This window comes from Rattus rattus, chromosome 1, assembly GCF_011064425.1.
Source record: "Rattus rattus isolate New Zealand chromosome 1, Rrattus_CSIRO_v1, whole genome shotgun sequence".
Lineage (NCBI taxonomy): Eukaryota > Metazoa > Chordata > Mammalia > Rodentia > Muridae > Rattus > Rattus rattus.
Genome location: NC_046154.1, coordinates 109342469 through 109364048, shown reverse-complemented (window position 1 = coordinate 109364048; position 21580 = coordinate 109342469). Strand labels below are relative to the sequence as shown.

The 21580-nt window shown below is 41.3% G+C and overlaps 1 non-coding gene across 1 annotated transcript; it reads right to left on the bottom strand.

Annotated features, from left to right (window-relative positions):
* Positions 1 to 202: 202 nt before the first annotated feature.
* LOC116890517 lies at positions 203 to 336 on the bottom strand. The gene has a single exon (XR_004386699.1). It is a non-coding gene; the product is annotated as a small nucleolar RNA SNORA17 (small nucleolar RNA).
* Positions 337 to 21580: the final 21244 nt, after the last annotated feature.

Here is a 21580-nt window from a genome sequence, read left to right as displayed (position 1 = left end):
CCTGTCCAGACTCCATAGTGCCTATCTGGTGGTCTCCTTGGGCTCGCTCCTCACCTGTGCCCACTGGAGTAGCCCCAGGGTCAGCTGTCTCAGGCTCACTCTCACCTTTGGCCCGCAATCTAGTCTTCAGATTCCTCTCTGCTCTGGGAGACCATCTGGGCTTGTGTAGCTCCGAGGTTGTCTCAGGCTCACTTTCCCAGTAAATGTTAGGCTACTAATGATTCAGATGTTCACAGGTCAGAGCATTGAGTATAGACACAGCCTCTCTCCTCTCTGCCACCTCCTGACACACATGTGACACAGCAGCCACACCTGCAATGCCTCAAAAGGGGCAGCAAGCTTTTCTTTTATTTTTTTCTCTCTTTTTGAAACTCATTTATGCTTCTGATTTTTATATGCTTACTAATTTAATATATTTCCCCTTCTACCCCATTTCTTTGCCCATTTGCTTTATTCTTTGGAGAAATTCTTAATTCTGTTTTTTTAAATTTAAAATTATTTAATTTTGTGTTTACTGGTATTTCATATGCATGTCTGTATGTGTACCGTGTGCTTGGTGCCTTTGGAGGCAGATGAGGGAGTGAGATATCCTAGGACTTGGGTTACAGCTGGTTGTGAGCAGCCATATAGGTGCTGGGAATTGAACCCAGGTCTTTTGGGAGAGTAGCTATTGATCTTAACAACGGTTCATCTCCCCAGCCCTTGTTTTGTTCTGATTTAAAGTCTTTTAATTTTAAGAGCCTTTTATTATCCTCTCTCCCCCTCACTCTTTCCCCTCTCCCCCCATTCCTCTCCCCACTCTCTGTGTGTGTGTGTGTGTGTGTGTGTGTGTGTGTGTGTTCACACATTCCTCTTTCTCTCTTTTAGCTTTTCTTTCTTGGAGGTCTAACCTCAATGGATCTAGAGATTGTGTTTTTCAAACATGCTGTCAGCCAGCATTCCCCAGTGACCCTCCTCTCTCCTTTCCCACCAGGGCTGGGGTGATAGGTGTGTAGACAACCACGCCTGGGTTTCATATGGGTGCTGGGATCTGAACTTCAGTCCTCACGTTTGAGCAGCAAGTGCTCTCAACTGCTGAGTCATCCTTCAGCTCCCACCTCCCAACTGTTAGTTATTCTCTTCTGAAGATATTTTATTCTTATTTTATTATCACTATATGCTCTTTTAACTTGCAGGCATATTTTAGTTTAGAAAGAGGAAATTTCTTTTCATTTTGTGCAATTTACTTCCTCCGGGCTGCTTTTCACTCTTGACAATTAAACAGAAATGTATGCATCAGCCCTGTTGTGTCTGGGAGATACTGTTTCCTTGCAGCCTTGAAACCACCTCTGTCTCCCTTTTCCCATAGATCCCAGAGGCCTGAGGAGAGGGTTTGGTAAAGATGCACCATTTGGGCTGAAGGTTCCAAAGCCTCTAACTCCCTGCATGCTGTCCGGTGGCGGAGTCTATGTTAATCGTGCTCTCCTGCAAGAGGAAGCTTCTCTGAGGAGGGTAAGGGATGCTCTGCTCTATGGCTCTAGCTATGTGTTCTTAGGGGTCACTTTACTGTTATTTTCTTTAGCAACATAATTGTGGTACGCTTTCTCCCTAGGCCCATATCCTATCTAGTTCCATATTTTTGGCTACTTTACCAGTGTCAGGTTTGAGTTTCCTCTCACGAACTGGCCCTTAAGTTGACAAAGGTCACTGTTGTAGGTCACTGGCTTCATGTCTGGGTGGCATTGATGAGTGTTTTCCTCTTCCAGCAGTGTTCATGCTACCTTCTATTATCATGAACATTAATCATCAGAGGTGAAGCTTTCAGTTAGGCACCAGCTCCATGGTATCGTCAGCCATCAAGCCTTACCATCGGGTTGTGGAGAGCAATCAATAGGATAGGTAACAGCATGTGACGCTTAGAGGGGTCTATGGAGCCCCTTTGGCCAATGACATGACCCATTCCTCGAACTGTGACTTTAACTTGCTAGCATTAGCTGTCTAGTGGACCTTGCTCCCCCTGTTGTATGGTAACTCCATTTAAGATTCCTTCATGTGTCTACATATTTTAAGAAGCTTCTATGGTAGTGGGTTTCCATATTGTTTTCCAAAAGCCCTTTAGTGTTAACTGCCCCTCCCCATATTCTTGCTTTTATCCTGCCCTTCTATCCTTCCCCCTCCCCCATTCTCTTTTTTCCCCTTATCTCTCTAGAGTACTTTTTTGTGTCTTCCTTGTAAGAGTCTCCCTCTCCCACCTCTCTCTCTCTCTCTCTCTCTCTCTCTCTCTCTCTCTCTCATCTATCTATCTTCAAATATAACATCCCAAGAAAATGTACAATATTTATCCTTTTGAGTCTGGGTTACCTCACTCAGAAAAATGGTTTCTACCTCCATGCATTTACTTGAAAATTTCATTTTTCTTAACAGCTCATAATATTTAATTGTATAAGTGCACCATATTTTCGTTAGCTGTTCATCAGTTGTTGGACATCTAGGCTGTTTTCAATTTCTGGCTAAGATCAGTAGAGCAGCCATGAACACGAAAGAACAAGTATCTTTGTTGTAAGATGTAGAGTCCTTTGGGTATAAGCCAAAATGTTCTTGCTGGATCTTGTGGTAGATCTATTTTTAGCTTTCTGAGAAATCTCCACTGTGATTTCTAGAGGGACTGTACCTGTTTGTATGTCCACATTGATATGCCCACCAGCAATTAATAAGTGTCTTCCTTTCTCTGCACCCTCATTAGCATCTGCTGTCATTCATTTCATTTGTCTTGGCCATTCTGACTGGGTGAAGCTGACATCTCAAAATTTTTTCTTTTCCTTTTCTTTTTCTTCCTCGGGGGAGGGAGGAAGGGTATGAAATTAGGTTGGTATGGAGATATGCAGACTCTAGGAGGAATGGAAAGAATACTATTAAGGCATATTATAAGGGGCTGGAGAGATGGCCCAGTGGTTAAGAGCACTGACTGCTCTTCCAGAGGTCCTGAGTTCAATTCCCAGCAACCACATGATGGCTCACGACCATCTGTAATGGGATCTGATGCCCTCTTCTGATGTGTCTGAAGACAGTGACAGTTATTCACATACATAAAATAAATAAATCATAAATGATATGTATATTGTAACAAAATATTAAATGTAAAACAAATAATTTATTATTATTATTATTATTATTATTATTATTATTGTTAATGTGTGTGTGTGCACATGCACATGTGCCACGACATGTGTGCAGCTGCCAGGAGACAACTTTGGGGAGTCGGCTCTTACTTTCCATATTTTTTTGTGGACTCTGGGAACTGAATGTAGGTGGTTAGATCGTGTGGCAAGCTCCTCTACCCTCTGAGCCATCTCCCTGGCCTTTGTCCTTTGTTTTTAGTTTGTCCCTTCAGGTTGGAGGCTTTCCTAACATGACAGTGACCCTGACCTGCCTGTCATTTCTAATAAAAGGAAGATTATTCTAATGAAAACAGCTAAATGTTTCTAAGAATCTCCATATACAGATGAGATTTCATGAAGCGAGATTTGCTTCATGAAAGCAAGGACCGCCAAATATAATAGAGAACCTGAAAACGTTGTACAGTAAATATGGAACTGTTCAAAACACCAAGTGCTGCTGTCTTACAACAGGAAGGGCGTGTAGGGATTTCCTAGAAGTGGTCACAAGAACCATCTCTGGTGGAGATCGTCTATATTTGGACTACAATGACGGTTACATAATCATCCCTGTTTGCTAAAGCTTGTCTGGAGGCACATTCTAAGGTGTGCCTTTGGCCTGTGTGGGAATAAGAAGTGGAGTGCACAGAGAGAGCGCTGGTTCCGAGAAGGAGGCCGTGAGTGTGACTGTAGAGGTGTCACACTGTACATGGACAGGACAGAAGTCGGTTCTGGTAACCACAGTTGGCAACACCTAAAACCCGCCACAGGGCAGATTCTGAGTCTCCTCCCACAACAATGACAGGGGTGTCGGTTAACAGAGGTGCTGATGATACCAATTTGGCCATTCCATATTACAAAAATACGATAGACACGGAACGATTGTCAAACAAAGACTAAATCAAGAAAGGCACGGCGCCGCGTGTACGCCTGCGGATGTTAGACTTCAGTGGGGGTTTTGATGGGAGCGCTCTCCCCAGATGCTCACCACTGCTAAGGTAAAGCCTGGCTCACAGACGTTTGGCACGTCACTCCAAGTTACTCTCCCGCTTGCCCTTCACAGCTCATTTCACCAGACCTCAGCCTGCAGAGCGTGCACTGTCTCCCGGCATGACATGTCTGCTCACCTCTGCATATTAACATGTGGCCTTGCCCACGCCTAGACTGTCTCCTTTAAAACTGTCCGAACCTCCTGTGCCCCCTTCCTACAAAGGTTTTATGACCAGTGAACCCTGAAAAATGACGGCGTCCTCTAGTTTCCCATTTTCTATCCTGCTGCTGTCAGTTATGGGGGGTCTTTCAAATGTGCTACCCCGAGAAATCTTTCTTACATCCTTTCGTGATTTTAATTTTTTATTGACATTTTGCTTCTCATGTGTGCATGTCTTTACATCCTGGGGAAGATTAATATTCCAAAGGGTCAGGTTGTGCATTGTACATCTTTACATCTAGTGTCCAATGTGATGCTATAAACATAGTCGGCGGTCAATAAATATTTGCTGAATGAAGGATAAGGCAATAAATCATGCGGAAAATTTAAGGAGAAGAGATTGGAGTTTTTGAAATAGAGAGGAGAAGGGTTTTCTATGTCAGGGGGAATTGTTAGGGCAGAATCAACCGAAGAATATGCCGAATTAGCAGGAGGCCCACGCTCTTTCTAGCCTGCACTTTATGAAGGATGTGAATTATAATGAGATCAACACAATTTATAAAACTAATCTGTAGGACCTCTGGAGCTGCTAGGAATAATCTATAATTGGGATGTGGTAATTTTAAATCCTAGTGGTTCCTGCATTTAGTCCCATCGACTTAATGCCGGGAATCTTGACATGGTCCCAGGAGGCAGCATCTTGTGCTATATACAGATCCCCCATGTCACCGTCACCCCTTCCTGGCACCGTCAAGATAACAAGCACTCCTGCAATTCTAGGTAGATAGGTGTCCTGCACACAGCAGGAATGAACTCAGCTGTAACATACGCTCCACGTTATTATGCACCGCTTGTTAAATTCTGATTTCTGATCTGCCATTGTCCCTAAGGGATGCAGACTTCTGATGTGGCGAAAATAATATGGCCATTTTATTTTAAAGGACACACTGTTTTTGTAAGAACAACAGCAATAGCAAAATAAATAAATAAATAAATAAAAAATAAATAAAAATAAAGTAGGGCCTCAAATGAACTCGTCTGCAAATCACATATTCACATATAATCTTTCTTTTATTTGCTCATCAGATGAATTGACTTATAAGTAGGTTTTTATGGCATCATATTTATTTTGTCACAGAGAGAATGAATACATGGTCAGAAATTGGACGCCACACGTACCCGCTCAACTTGCAGTAATGAGGGCTGTTCTTACCAATTTACTTTACTGCCTGACATCGGGAGGGCTGTTCGTTTTTTATCATTGTTGCTAACACCTATCAGCCCTCCTTCCAATTTGATGACTACCACCATATATACACAAGCATCCCCAGGAACCATAATTATTCATCTTTCAGGAGGCGCAGAACCTGTAATGGATGAACACAAGAGCGGTTTATAGGTTAATCTCCTGGGCGAAAAGCTCATCTGTCTTTATTGGTGGGAAAGTGCAATTGGCGTTTAATGGATGCGTTGTATCAGAGAAGACGGTGTGAATGCATTTAGGCTTCAGATGCAAAAACGCCGCCCTGGCGTTGTCTCATGGGAGATGAGAGCTGGTGTGTTTGGTTCATCAGACCACGCCATGATTTGGGAAATCTTGGGTCCGTCCCGGGACCTTATCATGTTGCCATGAGCTATTAAATTGCTCCTAGATTAATACTGCTAGTGCTGCTGTTAGGAACAGCTGATACTATAATACTTTTGGAACCACTGGTTGACCAAGGAGCTCAAGTTGTTACTTCCATTAGGGTGTTTGAAGTTTCTCCTGGGCTAGGTACCTTGGCTTTCTGAGAAACCAACTTACATGCTGTCCACTCTGCCCTCTCAGGCTGTGTGCTCTGGGAGGCAGTGGTGTGGTTTTTACAATCTGTTCTGTAGCATTCTGGTGATTTCCACTGACCGAATCTGTTTACTAACTGAAGCATTTGGATGGTACTCTAGGTAAGGAGTGAGGAGGTCTGCCAAGTGCCTTAAGTCTCCCTAGTGTCCACATACACAACTTGTGTGGTGTGGCTGAGGTGTAAGCACCATGGAGTGGTGTCTCTGTGTGTCCTGTGGAGGTCAGAGGACAAGTTTGTGGAGCTAGTTTTCTCCTTCTTCTTTATGTGGATTCCAGGATGGACTGAATTGCCTGGCTTTGGTGGCGAGCTCCTGTACCCACGGAGCCATCTGAGCTCTGAGAGGAACTCCTTTGTAGCTGCCTCAGTCATGTCATGGATAGGAATGGATTCTGAGCTAAAGAGAAGAGCTGGTGCTCCCTTCCCTTCCCTTTCCTTCCCCTCTCCTCCCCTTCCTTCATATCCTATCCCCTCCCCTCCCCTCCCCTCTCCTCTCTTCCCTTCCCCCCCTTCCCTCTCCTCTCTTCCCTTCCCTTCCATCCCACTTTCTTTTATATGTCTGTTCTGCTCTCTGTTTGCTATCTTGACCCACGAGGGCTGCAGTTCTCCCGAGTCTTGACCTCTACTTTCCTGTAGTTTCTATTACCAGGGTCAATTCCTTTCTTGAGAATATGATTGGCTGCTCTTCTCTAGAGATTATCATCTTTAAGATATTCTTTCAACACTTATGGATGGGGCAGGGGAGGCCCTAGAATTCAGGCTGTGAACGGGCAGAAGGCTTGTCTTGTCATACTTTGGCCTGCTGTGCTCTTTTCCATGTCTTCAGGCTGCTTTGATGGGAGCGAATGGTATACCATTCGCATCATAACATTTCTGTCCTGTAAATGCCGTATAATAAAGAAGTGCCTGGGTCAGAGGTCTTCAGTCTGTTTGCTCTGTGCTTTAAAGCACAGGCATCCGAGTTCCTTTGCTTGGCCACCTTCCAGGCCATGTGTCTCAAACAGTAATAGTTACACAGTGTGCCAGGAGGTCAGGGCTCAGGTATGGCTTCCCACTGCAAACTGAAAGTCTGTCTTCCCTGATGTAACTGAGTTAAGGCTTTTGCTGCAGAAATGGGTACTTGATATGACTGCCCTGATTTCAGTGGATATATATGAAGGAAAAAAATGAGGTTTGGGTCCGCACTTGTCAGATACCAAGACTGGAAACTAGTCCTTTAAGCAGTCTGGTGAAGAGAGAGAGGGGAGGATGCTGTGCTATGCTATGGGGAGCTGTAAACATACTTCTATACATACGTCTACATTACTCCCAACCTATTTAAGTCCACATTCCTTCACATGTGCCAAGTCTTCCTGAGGGTTTAAGATCCTCAAGGACAGTCACTAGCAATAGGCTATTAAGGTGGATCTCAGAATCTGCCACAGTACCGGCTGTGGTGATTGACAAGATTTAGAATCACTTGAAGATAAGCCTATGGTCTTGCCTATGATGGAGTTTCTAGATTAGTGGAGGGGGAAGACCCACCCTAGATATGGATGGCACCATTCCATGGGCTGGTGCCCCAGCCTCAATAAAAGCTAGTTTTTATTCAGGACAGCCAAGCACCAGTACTCATAGTCATCTGCTTCATGGTTGTGGGTGCAATGTGACCAACTGACCCACACGACTGTCACCATGAGATCCCTACCACAGCCGTCTGCACCTTTGAACTGTGAGCCAAGAGAAACCTTGCCTATCTTAAGTTGTTTCTGTGAGGTTATTTGTCATAGAAGTGAAAAAAAAGGACAAAAAAACAAAAAAACAAGCAACATGCTGTCACACAGTAGGTACTCAGTAATACTGCGTGAGTGGATTGGAGATGTAAATTTCCCTGAGGACCTTGCACAGACACCCTCAGGAAGAACCTGCTTTCCTCCTTATTCCTTCCTGTGTGTGGAATATTGAGCCCATTCATCATTCTAATTAAAATTTAAATGTATTTTCTAATCTTAGGCATATTCAGGAAGTGTTTTGTCTCGTTGTCAGACTTCAAAGGAATTGCTTTTATTTTACCTCTGGTTACATTGCTCTGTGAGTTAAAGGGACACGCTTCTCTGAGTATTTAGACCTATAGCCATTTTCTGGCATGGTTGTTCCACTTAAACTTTTCCACATGGCACACGACCTTTCCTTTTCTTTCTGTTTGGAGCAAGGTCTACTCTGCAGTGGCTGTAACGGCGCCCTCAGAGGACTCTGTCTCCAAGCCCTAGAAGCTATATTCCCTTTCAGACCTTTGCCTTGAAAAGACCATATTGCTATTGTTTTAAAATTGCATATGTTTTTAAGGGGGCAAAAGCAGAAATAAGATACTAATGTGTTACAGTTTCCATCACTAAGATATAACTACTTTCTCCCATCTCCCCACTCCCCTGTCCATTAAAATAGTTTTTAGAAAAAAAAATTATTGCTTTACCCTTATCTAGAAAAATTATTGCCCTGTTCTAACTCCCCCTTCTGTTGAATTTGAGATCTGCTTCTGACTCACAGACTTTTGTGGCACTTTGGTACATATTTCTCCTTAATTTTCACTATAATTTTGCTGATTAAAAATGTAGGCTTTATTTTACCACATGAAGATATTACGGCGCTCTTTGGTTTGTGGGTATGTTGGGTAGTTTTTGTCAATTTGCACAAACTAGGGTTGCCCGGAGGAAGGCAGGAATCCTGATGAGGGGTTGCTTCCACCAGCTTGGCATGGTCAGGTCTGCAGGGCATTTTCTTGATTAATGATTGACAGCCTACTGTCGGGGGTGTCACCTGGGCAAATGGCCCTAGGGGAAGCAGGCTGAGCAAAGCTATAGGAAGCAAGCCAGTAAGCAGGACTCCTCCATGATACCTGTTTCAGTTCCTGCCTTCTGGTTCCTGCTTGAGTTCCTGCTCTGGCTTCTCAGGGTTGAGCTGTACTGTGTAACCAAATCCATCCTCCCCAAGTTGGTCTCTCTACTGTATTTATTGCACTATTAGGTAACTGGAATGGTTGGTTCGTTTTTTTGTATTTCTTTGGCATGAATAGGAAAGTTAGTTGACATTTCTTTGGCTTCCCAGGCACAGGAATTACCTCCCAAGGCAAAGGGTATAGGCAGAAGCCAGGACATTAAGTTCCCCAAGCAGCCTTCTTAATGGAAATATATAAAGCACTGAGTCACTTTGATAGAATCAAGATTTGTTGTCGAATTGGTACTTAATTCAGGACCTCTCAGAGGTGAGATGGAAAGTTATGACAACGTCCCAGATGTCATGGAAGCCCTAGGGAAGCAGGCACTGACTTCATGCCCCAGCTTTGGCAGAGGTTTAGCTTGGCACCTCTGCCAATGTAACCTCCATAAGTCAGGGCAATTGAACTGAGGAAACAAAACCAATGATGACAAAGACAAGACAAGACAAAAACAAAGCCAAATATTAAACCAAACCAAACTACCATGCCCTCCCCTGAGTTTTCTTTTTTTTTTTTTAAAGGCAAGGCCTTGTTCTGTAGCCCAGGCTGACCTGGAAATTTTTATGTAGCCCAGGCTGGCCTTAAACTCTTGGTGGGCCTCCCATCTTGGTCTCCGCGGTGCTCACAGGAGTGAGCTACCTTTCTGGGTTTCCCCTTATGATTCAATGTCACTAACTAGTAAGAGAATATGAATTTGGAAATGACTGATAAGCCTATAGAGCAGATTTTAAAAAGATGTAAAAGTAGCTCATATTATACAGTATTTCTTTGTACTGTATCACCTATATTTAACAAATATAACTTGCATACTATTGAATGTTATTGAATTTTAGCAGACAATAGATACGCACATAATTAAGTTCCAAATGTTTAATGAATTTTTTATAAATCAAAACAATGCACTGAAAAGATGCCAGGCTATATTCCAAATACAATGGGTAAACTCTAAAAATTACAGGGATGTGTTTTGAAAAGCAGTATTCAAGCAAGGGAGATTCTGGTCCCATCGAGGCATGGTTCATCCTGAGAATGACCCTTTAACCTTATGTTCTTTCCCTGGACACATTTACTATTTAGTTCTTATTTCTGAATAATGATGAAACACACACACACACACACCCTTTTCTTTCATTTTTTATTACATATATTTTATTTACATTTCAAGTGTTATACCCTTTCCTGTCCATAAACCCTCTATGAAATTCCCCCTCCCCCTTCTTTTATGAGGGTGTTCCACCACCAACCCACCCACCTCTTCCCAACTACCTGTCCTGACATTCCCCTACACTGGGGCATTGAACCTTGGCAGGACCAAGGGCTTCTCCTCCCATTGATGCCCAACAAGGCCACCCTCTGCTACATAAGCAGTTGGAGCCATGGGTTTGTTCATGTGTACTCTTTGGATGGTGGCTTAGTCCCTGAGAGCTCTGGTTGGTTGGTATTGTTGTTCTTATGGGGTTGCAAGCCCCTTCAGCTCCTTCAATACTTTCTTTAATTCCTCCATTGGGAACCCTGCTCTCAGTTCAATGGTTGGATGTGAGCATCTGCCTCTATATTTGTCATGGTCTGGCAGACCCTCTCAAGAGACAGCTATATCAGGATCCTGTCAGCTTGCAATTATGACATCAGCAATATTGTCTAGGTTTGCTGACTATATATATATGGGCTGGGTCCCCAGGTGGGGCAGGCTCCGAATGGCCATTCCTTCAGTCTCAGCTCCAAACTTTGTCTGCCTAGTTCATCCTGTGAATATTTTTGTACCCCCTTTAAGAAGGACTGAAGTATCCACATGTTGGTTTTCCTTCTTCTTGAGCTTCATGTGGTCTGTGGATTGTATCTTGGGTAATCCCAGCTTTTGGGCTAATAGCCACTTATCAGTGAGTGCATACCGTGTGTGTGTTTGTGTGTGTGTGTGTGTGTGTGTGTGTGTGTGTGTGTGTGTGTGTGTGGTGTTTGGGTTACCTCACTCAGAATGATATTTTCTAGTTCTATCTATTTGCCTATGAATTTCATGAAGTCATTGTTTTTAATAGCTGAAAAATACTCCATTGTGTAAATGTATCACATTTTCTGTATCCATTACTCTGTTGAAGGACATCTGGGTTCTTTCCAACTGCTGGCTATAATAAGTAAGGCTGCTGTGAACATAGTGGAGCATGTGTTCTTGTTATATGTTGGAGCATCATTTGGGTATATGCCCAGGAGTGGTATAGCTGGGTCCTGTGGTAGTAGTATGTCCAATTTTCCGAGGAACTGCCAGATTGGTTTCCAGAGTGGTTGTACCAGTTTGCAATCTCACCAACAATGGAGGAGTATCTTTCTCCACATCCTCACCAGCATCTATTGTCACCTGAGTTTTGATCTTAGCCATTCTGTCTGGTGGGAGGTGAAATCTCTGGATTGTTTTGATTTGCACTTCCCAGATGACTAAGGATGTTCCCAGCCATTTGATATTCCTCAGTTGAGAATTTTTTGTTTAGCTCTATAGCCCATTTTTTTAATAGGGTTATTTGATTCTCTGGAGTCTAACTTCTTGAGTTCTTTGTATATATTGGATATTAGCCCTCTATCAGATGTAGATTTGGTAAAGATCTTTTTCTAATCTGTTGGTTGCTGTTTTGTCCTATTCACAGTGTCCTTTGCCTTACAGAAGCGTTGCAACTTTATGAGGTTCCATTTGTCTATTCTTGATCTGATTAGAGCATAAATTCTGTTCAGGAAATTTTCCCGAGTGCCCTTGTGTTTGAGGCTCTTCCTCACTTTTTCTTCTATTAGTTTGAATGTATCTGGTTTTATGTGGAGGTCCTTGATTCACTTGGACTTAATCTTTGTACAGGGTGATAAGAATGGATCAATTTGCATTCTTCTAAATGCTGACCTCCAGTTGAACCAGCACCATTTATTGAAAATGCTATCTTTTTTCCACTGGATGGTTTTAACTCCTTTGTTAAAGATCAAGTGACCATAGGTATGTGGGTTCATTTCTTGGTCTTCAATTCTATTCCATTGATCTACCTGCCTGTCTCTGTACCAATATCATATACTTTTAATCACTATCGCCTTGTAATACAGCTTGAGGTACGGGATGGTGATTGCCCCAGAAGCTCATTGTTGAGGATAGTTTTTGCTATCCTGGGTTTTTTGTTATTCCAAATGAATTTGCAAATTACTCTTTCTAACTCTATGAAGAATTGAGTTGGAATTTTGATCGGGATTGGATTGAATCTGTAGATTGCTTTTGGAGAGATGACCAATTTTACAATATTAATCCTGCCAATCTGTGAGCATGGGAGATCTTTCCATATTCTGAGATCTTCTTCAATTTCTTTCTTCAGAGACTTGAAGTTCTTGTCATATGGGTCTTTCACTTGCTTAGTTAGAGTCACACTGAGGTATTTTATGTTATTTGTGACTATTGTGAAGGGTGTTGTTTCTCTAATTTCTTTCTCAGCCTGTTAATTTTTGAATAGAGGAAGGCTACTGATATGTTTGAGTTAATTTTAAATCCAGGTAATTTGCACAATTGTTTATCAGATTAGCAGTTTTCTGGTGGAACTTTTGGGGTCACTTAAATATACTATCATATCATCTGCAAATAGTGATATTTTGACTTCTTCCTTTCCAATTTGTATCCCTTTGACCTCCTTTTGATGTCTGATTGCTCTGGCTAGGACTTTAAGTACTATATTGAATAGGTAGGGAGAGAATGAGCAGCCTTTTCTCATTCCTGATTTTAGTGGAATTGCTTCAAGTTTCTCTCCATTTAGTTTGATGTTGGCTACTGGTCTGCTGTATATTGCTTTTACTATGTTTAGGTATGGGCCTTGAATTCCTGATCTTTCCAAGACTTTTACCATGAAGGTGTATTGAATTTCGTCAAATTCTTTTTCAGCATCTAATGAGGTGATCATGTGGTTTTTTTCTTTAAGTTTGTTTATATAATAGATTATGTCAATGGATTTCTGTATATTGAACAATCCCTGAATCCCTGAGATGGAGCCTACTTGATCATGATGGATGATTGTTTTGATGTGTTCTTGGATTTAGTTTGTGATAATTCTTTGAGTAATTTTGCATTGGTATTCATAATGGAATTTCGTCTGAAGTTCTCTTTCTTTGTTGGGTCTTTGTGTGGTTTAGGTATAAGTGTACTTGTGGCTGCATGGAAGGAATTGGGTAGTGTTCTTTCTGTTTGTATTTTGTGGAATAGTTTGGACAGTATTGGTATTAGGTCTTCTATGAAGTCTGATAGAATTCTACACTAAACCCATCTGGTTCTTGGCTTTATTTCATTGGGAGATGTTTAATGACTGCTTCTATTTCTTTAGGAGTTATTTGGGACTGTTTAGATGGTTTATCTAATCCTGATTTAACTTTGGTGCCTGGTATCTGTCTAGAAAACTGTCCATTTCATCCAGATTTTCCAGTTTTCTTGAGTATAAGCTTTTGTAGTAGATCTGATCATTTTGGATACTCTATTTGTGCCCTCTGGTTAGTCTGGCTAAGGGTTTATCTATCCTGTTGATTTTTTCAAAGAACCAAATCCTGGTTTTGTTGATTCTTTGTGTAGTTCTTTTTGTTTCTCTTTGGCTGATTTCAGCCCTGTGTTGAATTATTTCCTGCCTTCTACCTCTCTTGGGTGTATTTGCTTCTGTTTGTTCCAGAGCTTTTAGATGTGCTGTCAAGCTGCTAGGGTATGCTCTCTCCAGTTTCTTTTTTGGAGGCACTCAGAGCTATGAGTTTCTCTCTTAGCATTGCTTTCATTGTGTCCCATAAGTTTGGGTATGTTGTGCCTTCACTTTCATTAAATTCTAAAAAGTCTCTAATTTCTTTATTTCTTCCTTGACCAAGTTATCATTGAGTTGTTCAACTTCCGAGTGTATGTGGGCTTTCTGTTGTTTTTGTTGTTATTGAAGACCAGCCTTAGTCTGTGATGATTTGATAGTATGCATGGTATTATTTCAAATCTTCTTGTATCTGTTGAGACCTGTTTTGTGACCAATAATATGGTCAATTTTGGAGGTGCTGAGAAGAAGGTATATTCTTTTGTTTTAGGATTAAATGTTCTATAGATATCTGTTAAATCCATTTGGTTCATAACTTCTGTTAGTTTCTCTGTGTCTCAGTTTAGTTTCTGTTTCCATGATCTGTTCATTGATGAGAGTGCAATGTTGAGGAATCCCACTATTATTTTGTGAGGTACAATGTGTGTTTTGATCCTTAGTAAGGTTTGTTTTATGAATGTTGGTGCCCTTGCATTTGAAGCATAGAAATTCAGAATTGAGAGTTCATCTTGGTGGAATTTTACTTTGATGAATATGATGTGTCCTTCCTTATCTTTTTTGATAACTTTTGGTTTCAAGTTGATTTTATTGGACATTAGGATTGCTTGGAAATTTTTTTCCAGCCTTTTACTCTGAAGTAGTGCCTGTCTTTGTCACTGAGGTGTGTTTCCTGTATACATCAAAATGCTGGGTCCTCTTTACATATCCATTGTTTTTGTCTATGTCTTTTTATTGGGAAATTGAGTCCATTGATATAAAGAGAGATTAAGGAAAAGTGATTGTTGTTTCCTGCTTTTTTTGTTATTAGAGGCGGAATTATGTTTGTGTGGCTATCTTCTTTTGGCTTAGTTGAAATTAGATTACTTTCTTGCTTTTTCTAGGGTGTAGTTTCCTGCTTTGTGAGGGAGTTTTCCATCTATTATCCCTTGTAGGCCTGGATTTGTGTAAAGATACTATGCAAATTTGGTTTTGTCATGGAATATCTTGGTTTCTCCATCTATGTTAATTGAGAGTTTTGTTGGGAATAGTAGCCTGGAATGGCATTTGTGTTCTCTTAGGGTCTGTATGATGTCTGCCCAGGATCTTCTGGCTTTCATAGCCTCTGGTGACAGATCTGGTATAATTATTATAGGTCAGTCTTCATATTTTACTTGACCTTTTCTCTTTACTGCTTTTAATATTCCTTCTTTGTTTTGTGAATTTGGTGTTTTGACTATTATGTGATGGGAGGAATTTCTTTTCTGGTCCACTCTATTTGGAATTTTGTATGCTTATTTTATGTTTATGTGTGTCTCTTTCTTTAGGTTAGGGAAGCTTTCTCCTATAATTTTGTTGAAGAAATTTACCGGCCTTTTTTAAAGTGGGAGTCTTCACTCTGTTCTATACCTATTATCCAAAGGTTTGATCTTCTCACTGTGTCCTGGATTTCCTGGATGTTTTGGGTTAGGAGCTTTTTGCATTTTACATTATCTTTGACAGTTGTGTTGATGTTTTCTATGGTATCTTCTGCCCTTGAGATTCTCTCTTCTATCTTTTGTATACTGTTGGTGATGCTTGCATCTATGACTCCTGATCTCTTTCCTAGGTTTTCTATCTCCAGGGTTGTCTCCGTGTGTGTGTGTGTGTGTGTGTGTGTGTGTGTGTGTGTGTGTGTGTGTGTGTGTGTGTGTGTTTTAATTGTTTTTGTTTCTAGTTTTAGATTCTGGATGGTTTTGTTCAATTCCTTTACCTGTATGGTTGTGTTTTCTTGTAATTCTTTAGGGGATTTTTGTGTTTCATCTTTAAGGGCTTCTACTTGTTTACCTGTGTTGTCCTGTCTTTCTTTAAGTGAGTTATTTATGTCCTTCTTAAAGTTCTCTATCATCATCATGAGATGTGATTTTTTTCAATCCAATTCTTGCTTTCCTGGAGTGTTGAGATATCCAGTATTTGCTTTGGTAGGAGAACTATGCTCTGATGATGCCAAGTAGTCTTGGTTTATGTTTTTTAGTTTCCTGTGCTTGCCTCTCACTATCTTCTTGTCTCTGGTGTTAGCTGGTCTTGCTGTCTCTGACAGTGGCTTGACACTCCTGTATGGTTGTATGTCAGCACTTCTGGAGACTAGCTTTCTCCCAGCGGGATCTGAGTACAGTGAACTGTGGCACTGTGTCAGCTCTGAGCTCAGGCAGAAACCGGAAGAATCCTGCTCCAGACTGACCTGGGCTCCTGTGTCCTGAAGGCTCCAGGTGTGCCCCTCATAGCAGAAGTGTTGGTCTTAACCTCTGCTCTCATATGACACACACACTTTTAAACTCAAGGGAAATTGTGAAAGTAAGTAGAGAAGTGAAGCAATTTAAAGTATATGAGTTTAAACACGACTGTGTGATGATTTTCATCTTTTTATGCTTCTTGTCTCCTGTCACCTTCCTCACCATCTCCAGTTCAGCAGCACCCTCAGCAATGGTGTAATGGAGACTCTTACCAGCTTCCGAGTGGATGGTCTGCTTGAAGCCACCATTTTCAGACTCACTCATCTACATTAGTACATCCTGCAGCCAGTGACAATTATTAGTCCTGTGCCCATCTTACTTCCTGCCAAATATCAACTTTTTTTCTAACTTTGTGATTGACACATTTTTGCTGGCAAGTGTATTATATTTATTAGAAAAATTTCCTTGTATTTTACTCTTTTTTTCTCTCTCCTGTGACAGAGTCTTACTCAAACTAGCTTTGATTACATAGTCAATCTCTCATGTCCTGGGCTACAGGTGAGTCCCACCTTGCCTAACTTCAGTGTTTTCTTTCTAATAAGTGTGTTTATTCTTGTTATTTGTCTTGTCATATTATAAAGTAATATTCATAGTGTATGCACAGACTTTGGTAATTAGGAAATAATGTAAACATTTTATATTTTAACAATATTTTGTTTGTAATATAAAGTGTTTAATTTAAAAATTGGTTAAGAAATAGGCTTAACATAAGCATGTAATATATTATCTTGCTTAAAAATAGCTAAACATAGTCTTCCACTTATTATTCTTTTTCAGGCAAAATAGCTTATGTTTTAGGAAGGAACTACTGATACCAAGCCTATATGTTTTATAACATTAATCAAAGTAAATGTACAGGGATTAAATGCTGTGAGTGAAATACAGAGATGGCAGGGGTACTAATAAGCCAGACCCCAGTCATATGCTTCCTATAATAGACCACATAAATCACAAATGTGTCTAAATATTTAAAACCAAGGTATATAAAAAAGATGTATTAGACTAAATAACCAAAAACAACTTGGGTTACTTATGTCAAAAGGAGGTTAAATGATTATAAATCTATAAGAAAGTGAACCACATCATTTTTAATCTATATTAAAGATATAGCAAATCTAAACTTCATACACAAAATAATGTAATTTAAAATATGTAAATAAAGGGAAGTAATGAAATAAATGAATATGAAGGAAAAATGATAATTCTTTTTTTTAATCTTTATTAACTTGGGTATTTCTTATTTACATTTCGATTGTTATTTCCTTTCCCAGTTTCTGGGCCAACATCCCCCTAACTCCTCCCCCTCCCCCTCTATATGGGTGTTCCCCTCCCCCCCCATTACCGCCCTCCCCACAACAATCACGTTCACTGGGGTTTCAGTCTTGGCAGGACCAAGGGCTTCCCCTTCCACTGGTGCTCTTACTAGGCTATTCATTGCTACCTATGAGGTTGGAGCCTAGGGTCAGTCTATGTATAGTCTTTGGGTAGTGACTTAGTCCCTGGAAGCTCTGGTTGGTTGGCATTGTTGTTCATATAGGGTCTCGAGCCCCTTCAAGCTCTTCCAATCCTTTCTTTGATTCCTTCAACGGGGGTCCCGTTCTCAGTTCAGTGGTTTGCTGCTGGCATTCGCCTATGTATTTGCTGTATTCTGGCTGTGTCTCTCAGGAGAGATCTACATCTGGTTCCTGTCAGCCTGCACTTCTTTGCTTCATCCATCTTATCTAATTGGGTGGCTGTATAAGTAAGGGCCACATGTGGGGCAGGCTCTGAATGGGTGTTCCTTCAGTCTCTGTTTTAATCTTTGCCTCTCTATTCCCTGCCAAGGGTATTCTTGTTCCCTTTTTAAAGAAGGAGTGAAGCATTCACATTTTGATCATCTGTCTTGAGTTTCATGTGTTCTGTGCATCTAGGGCAATTCAAGCATTTGGGCTAATAGCCACTTATCAATGAGTGCATACCATGTGTGTTTTTCTGTGATTGGGTTAGCTCACTCAGGATGATATTTTCCAGTTCCATCCATTTGCCTATGAATTTCATAAAGTCATTGTTTTTGATAGCTGAGTAATATTCCATGGTGTAGATGTACCACATTTTCTGTATCCATTCCTCTGTTGAAGGGCATCTGGGTTCTTTCCAGCTTCTGGCTATTATAAATAAGGCTGCTACGAACATAGTGGAGCATATGTCTTTGTTATGTGCTGGGGCATCTTTTGGGTATATGCCCAAGAAAATGATAATTCTTTATCATAGTAATGGATCAGCTATTAAAAAAGTAGTGAGACTATAGAAGATTTTAATTGAATAACAGCTTGATCTGTTGAGCCTTCAAAATTAATAAGTTTCTGGCCTGGGCAGAGGTAAAATGTCATGGAGCATGTGGCACAGTGGTCATGGTGATCAGGAGGAAGAAAGAATGAGAAACAGATTGTAAGAGAATTGGAAGCAAGGGCCAGGGACAAACTGTGTCTCCTGTCACCTTCCCTAGCTAGATCTCACTCCCTTAATTCTTACCTACCATCTCCTAATAATCTGACCACACTATGAAGCCATCAGATGATTAACCCATCAATTAGGTAAGAGCCCAAGATCTGGCCACGCCCCAAAGGGTTGGCATCCGCGGCTCTAACATGTGAATCGTTAGTGACTATTCCAGATTCAAATTGTAATAGGAGGAAATGGATAAAATTTGGCTAAATCAATATGAAGTTAGGTGTGGTGTAGTATGACTGAATTCCACTCAGAAGGTAGAAGAATGAGAAGCAGTCATTTGAAAGTAACCTGGGCGATAGCAAGTTCTGCACCAGTCTACTCAGCCTGTTTGCTCGCACCTTGTCTCAAATAGCAGCAGCCACAGCAAACAATCAACAAATAAAACCTACAACCAAACCAGCAACAACAGCAAAGGGCGATCACCTATGGCAAAATCCCAAGATGGACTCAGTCATTTGACTAATTCCTACCAATTAGCCACAAAGGAGACCATGGCATTTGCAAAGACAGAGGTGGCGATCATTATATTAACCCAAACAAACCAGATCCAGAAAGACAGTATTGTATCTTGGGGAACATAATGAGAGAAATGATAAAAAAAATTGTATGGGTGCGGAGGGTTATTTGAGAAGAGGGAGGAGACGGGGGAAAGGAAGAGTGAGGTAGGGTAACAGGGACCGATATGATCAGAGTTTGCTGCATGGACGTATGAAAATACCGCAATGATAGTCCTTACTCTACATAACTGATGTGTAGTGGTAAAGAATTCCTGGAAATAATCAAAAAGATAATATTAAATCAGGCAAAGCTGCTGTCGGTGGTGGTTACTCTCAGTACATTGTCAACTTGGCTGCATTAGGATCCACACAGATGTGTAAGGCACACTGGGAGGATTGACAGAGGAAATGCAGTCCCCCTTCAATGCAAACACCATTGTCCGGAGGGCTGGTGGCTGACATGGAATCAAAGGAGGGGGCAGCAGAAGGTGTCAGGGCATTGACATTCCACTCTCACTGCTTCCTTTACTGTGAGCTTCTATAGCATGCTTCTTCCACTGTGGTGGGCTGAACACCCTGAAACCGTGAGCCAAAATATATCTTTTCTTCTTCAAGCCACATCTGCCGCATGCTTTGTCATAGCCACATGAAAGTAGTTAACACGTTATTGGAAGAGTTATTATAGGTGCTACTGAATTTCAAGTAGCAATTGGAAAAATGTACATTCAAACCACAATAAGATATAATCTCACACTCACTAGAAGGGAGAAAGTCTACGTGTCAGTCAATAGCAATGCCAGGATATAGGTCATAGAAGATCCCTCATATACAGCTTTTCCTAAAAGATATGCTATTTGAGGACATAGTTTTAAGAAGTGAGGATTAACAAAATTCTGCATGGTCGTTGTTTATGGGTAGGAAGTGAAGGGAGAGGCAGGGTGTATCTGTGTGCATTTTCATACGGGTGTTATATTTCACACTGAAAGCAATGTCTATGAAGACAAGGGCTTGTATCAGCTACACAGAAAATGTCACCTTGATTCTTCTTAGGTAAAATGTTTCTGTCATCTTTTGGCGTTCTTCCTACTGAACACTTCCTTTAATGTGTTCTCCAGCATCGGACACACTAAATTTTAGCGTGACACACTGTTGACTTGTCAAATCCACATGGCTCGTTTTCTACAAATCTTAAGATGGAGGGACCAAGAACCCCAGACTCTTTGATCTAACAGTCCTCGGTTTGAGTACTATGGCCTAACATCAGTTAAGTCTCTCAACTTAAAAAACGTCAGGCTGCGCCTTTTAGAGCTGTGTAGTTCTGTCTAGTCTGATTTCCCCTGTAAGTCACGTTGTGTGTCCTAGTGTGCATATGTACTTTCTGAATTATTGTAAGGTTTTATCATACATTCCTTTTATGATGATTTCAGCATCTTTCGAAAGCTTGAAGAAGACGAAGATGAAGCCACTTACTTTGTCGTGATAATTACTAGACTTATTAGGGCGCTATCTTGCCAAGCCTCAGTTTCTGTGGAAGACGCTATAGTAATTTATTAAGTTGGTAACTAAAAGCTTGCTTCACTTGGCTGTAATGAATCACGTCAAGCTTCTCTCTATGCCTACAGACTTCCAGGACCATCTGTCTTCTATTTGAATTGAATCTATGCTGTCTGACTTCACGCTGTACAGCCACCGAGCTGAAAGCAGCTGTCGTTGGCTTCAGGTTTATTCTTGCATTTCTCTAATCCAACACCATGAACTCTGCTTTGGGTCTCATCTTTGATCCTTTCAAAGGGCTTTTTCTCTGATAACGTTCTCTCTGTTCTCTCCTCTCTCTCTCTCTCTCTCTCTCTCTCTCTCTCTCTCTCTCTCTCTCTCCCTCTCAAATATTTACATATCACTTTTCATTAAAAAAAAAAACAAAAAAACTTCTTTAGTACCAATGAGCCATTAACCACAGGTTGTTAAATCATTCCTGTATTTCGCTAGCAAACCACTGTGCGCTTCATACCCTTCCTCCCCTTTCCCGTCCTCCACGGCCATAGCCACTGTGCTGCCTCTCAGAGCATCCGAGCATACTTTGTATCTCTCAGGCTTCTTCCTTCAACTGTTCTGGGCTTGCCGGCCTCCTCACTGCTTTCAGGGCTGACAGTACCCTGTTTGAGGCTCTCCTCCTGAACCCCTCCACCTCAGCTTTCTTTCCTTGTCTTCACAAGTCATAAATGTCCTTTGATTAAAAAAGAAAACTAAAAGTCCCCCCACCCCCGCTTCTTGGATTACTTATGTCTTTCTTCGTGGTACGTAGGGCTAGCTGGCATATGCTTACTGGTGTCTGCTGAGGGCTAGAATAGCGCCTGCCCATACTTGGAGCCCAGTAGATATCTGTGGGTTGAATCAAGCCATGAATGTGGAACTGCTCTATCAGAACTGCATTAATTCCCCTGCTTCCTGGCCGCATGACTCACGC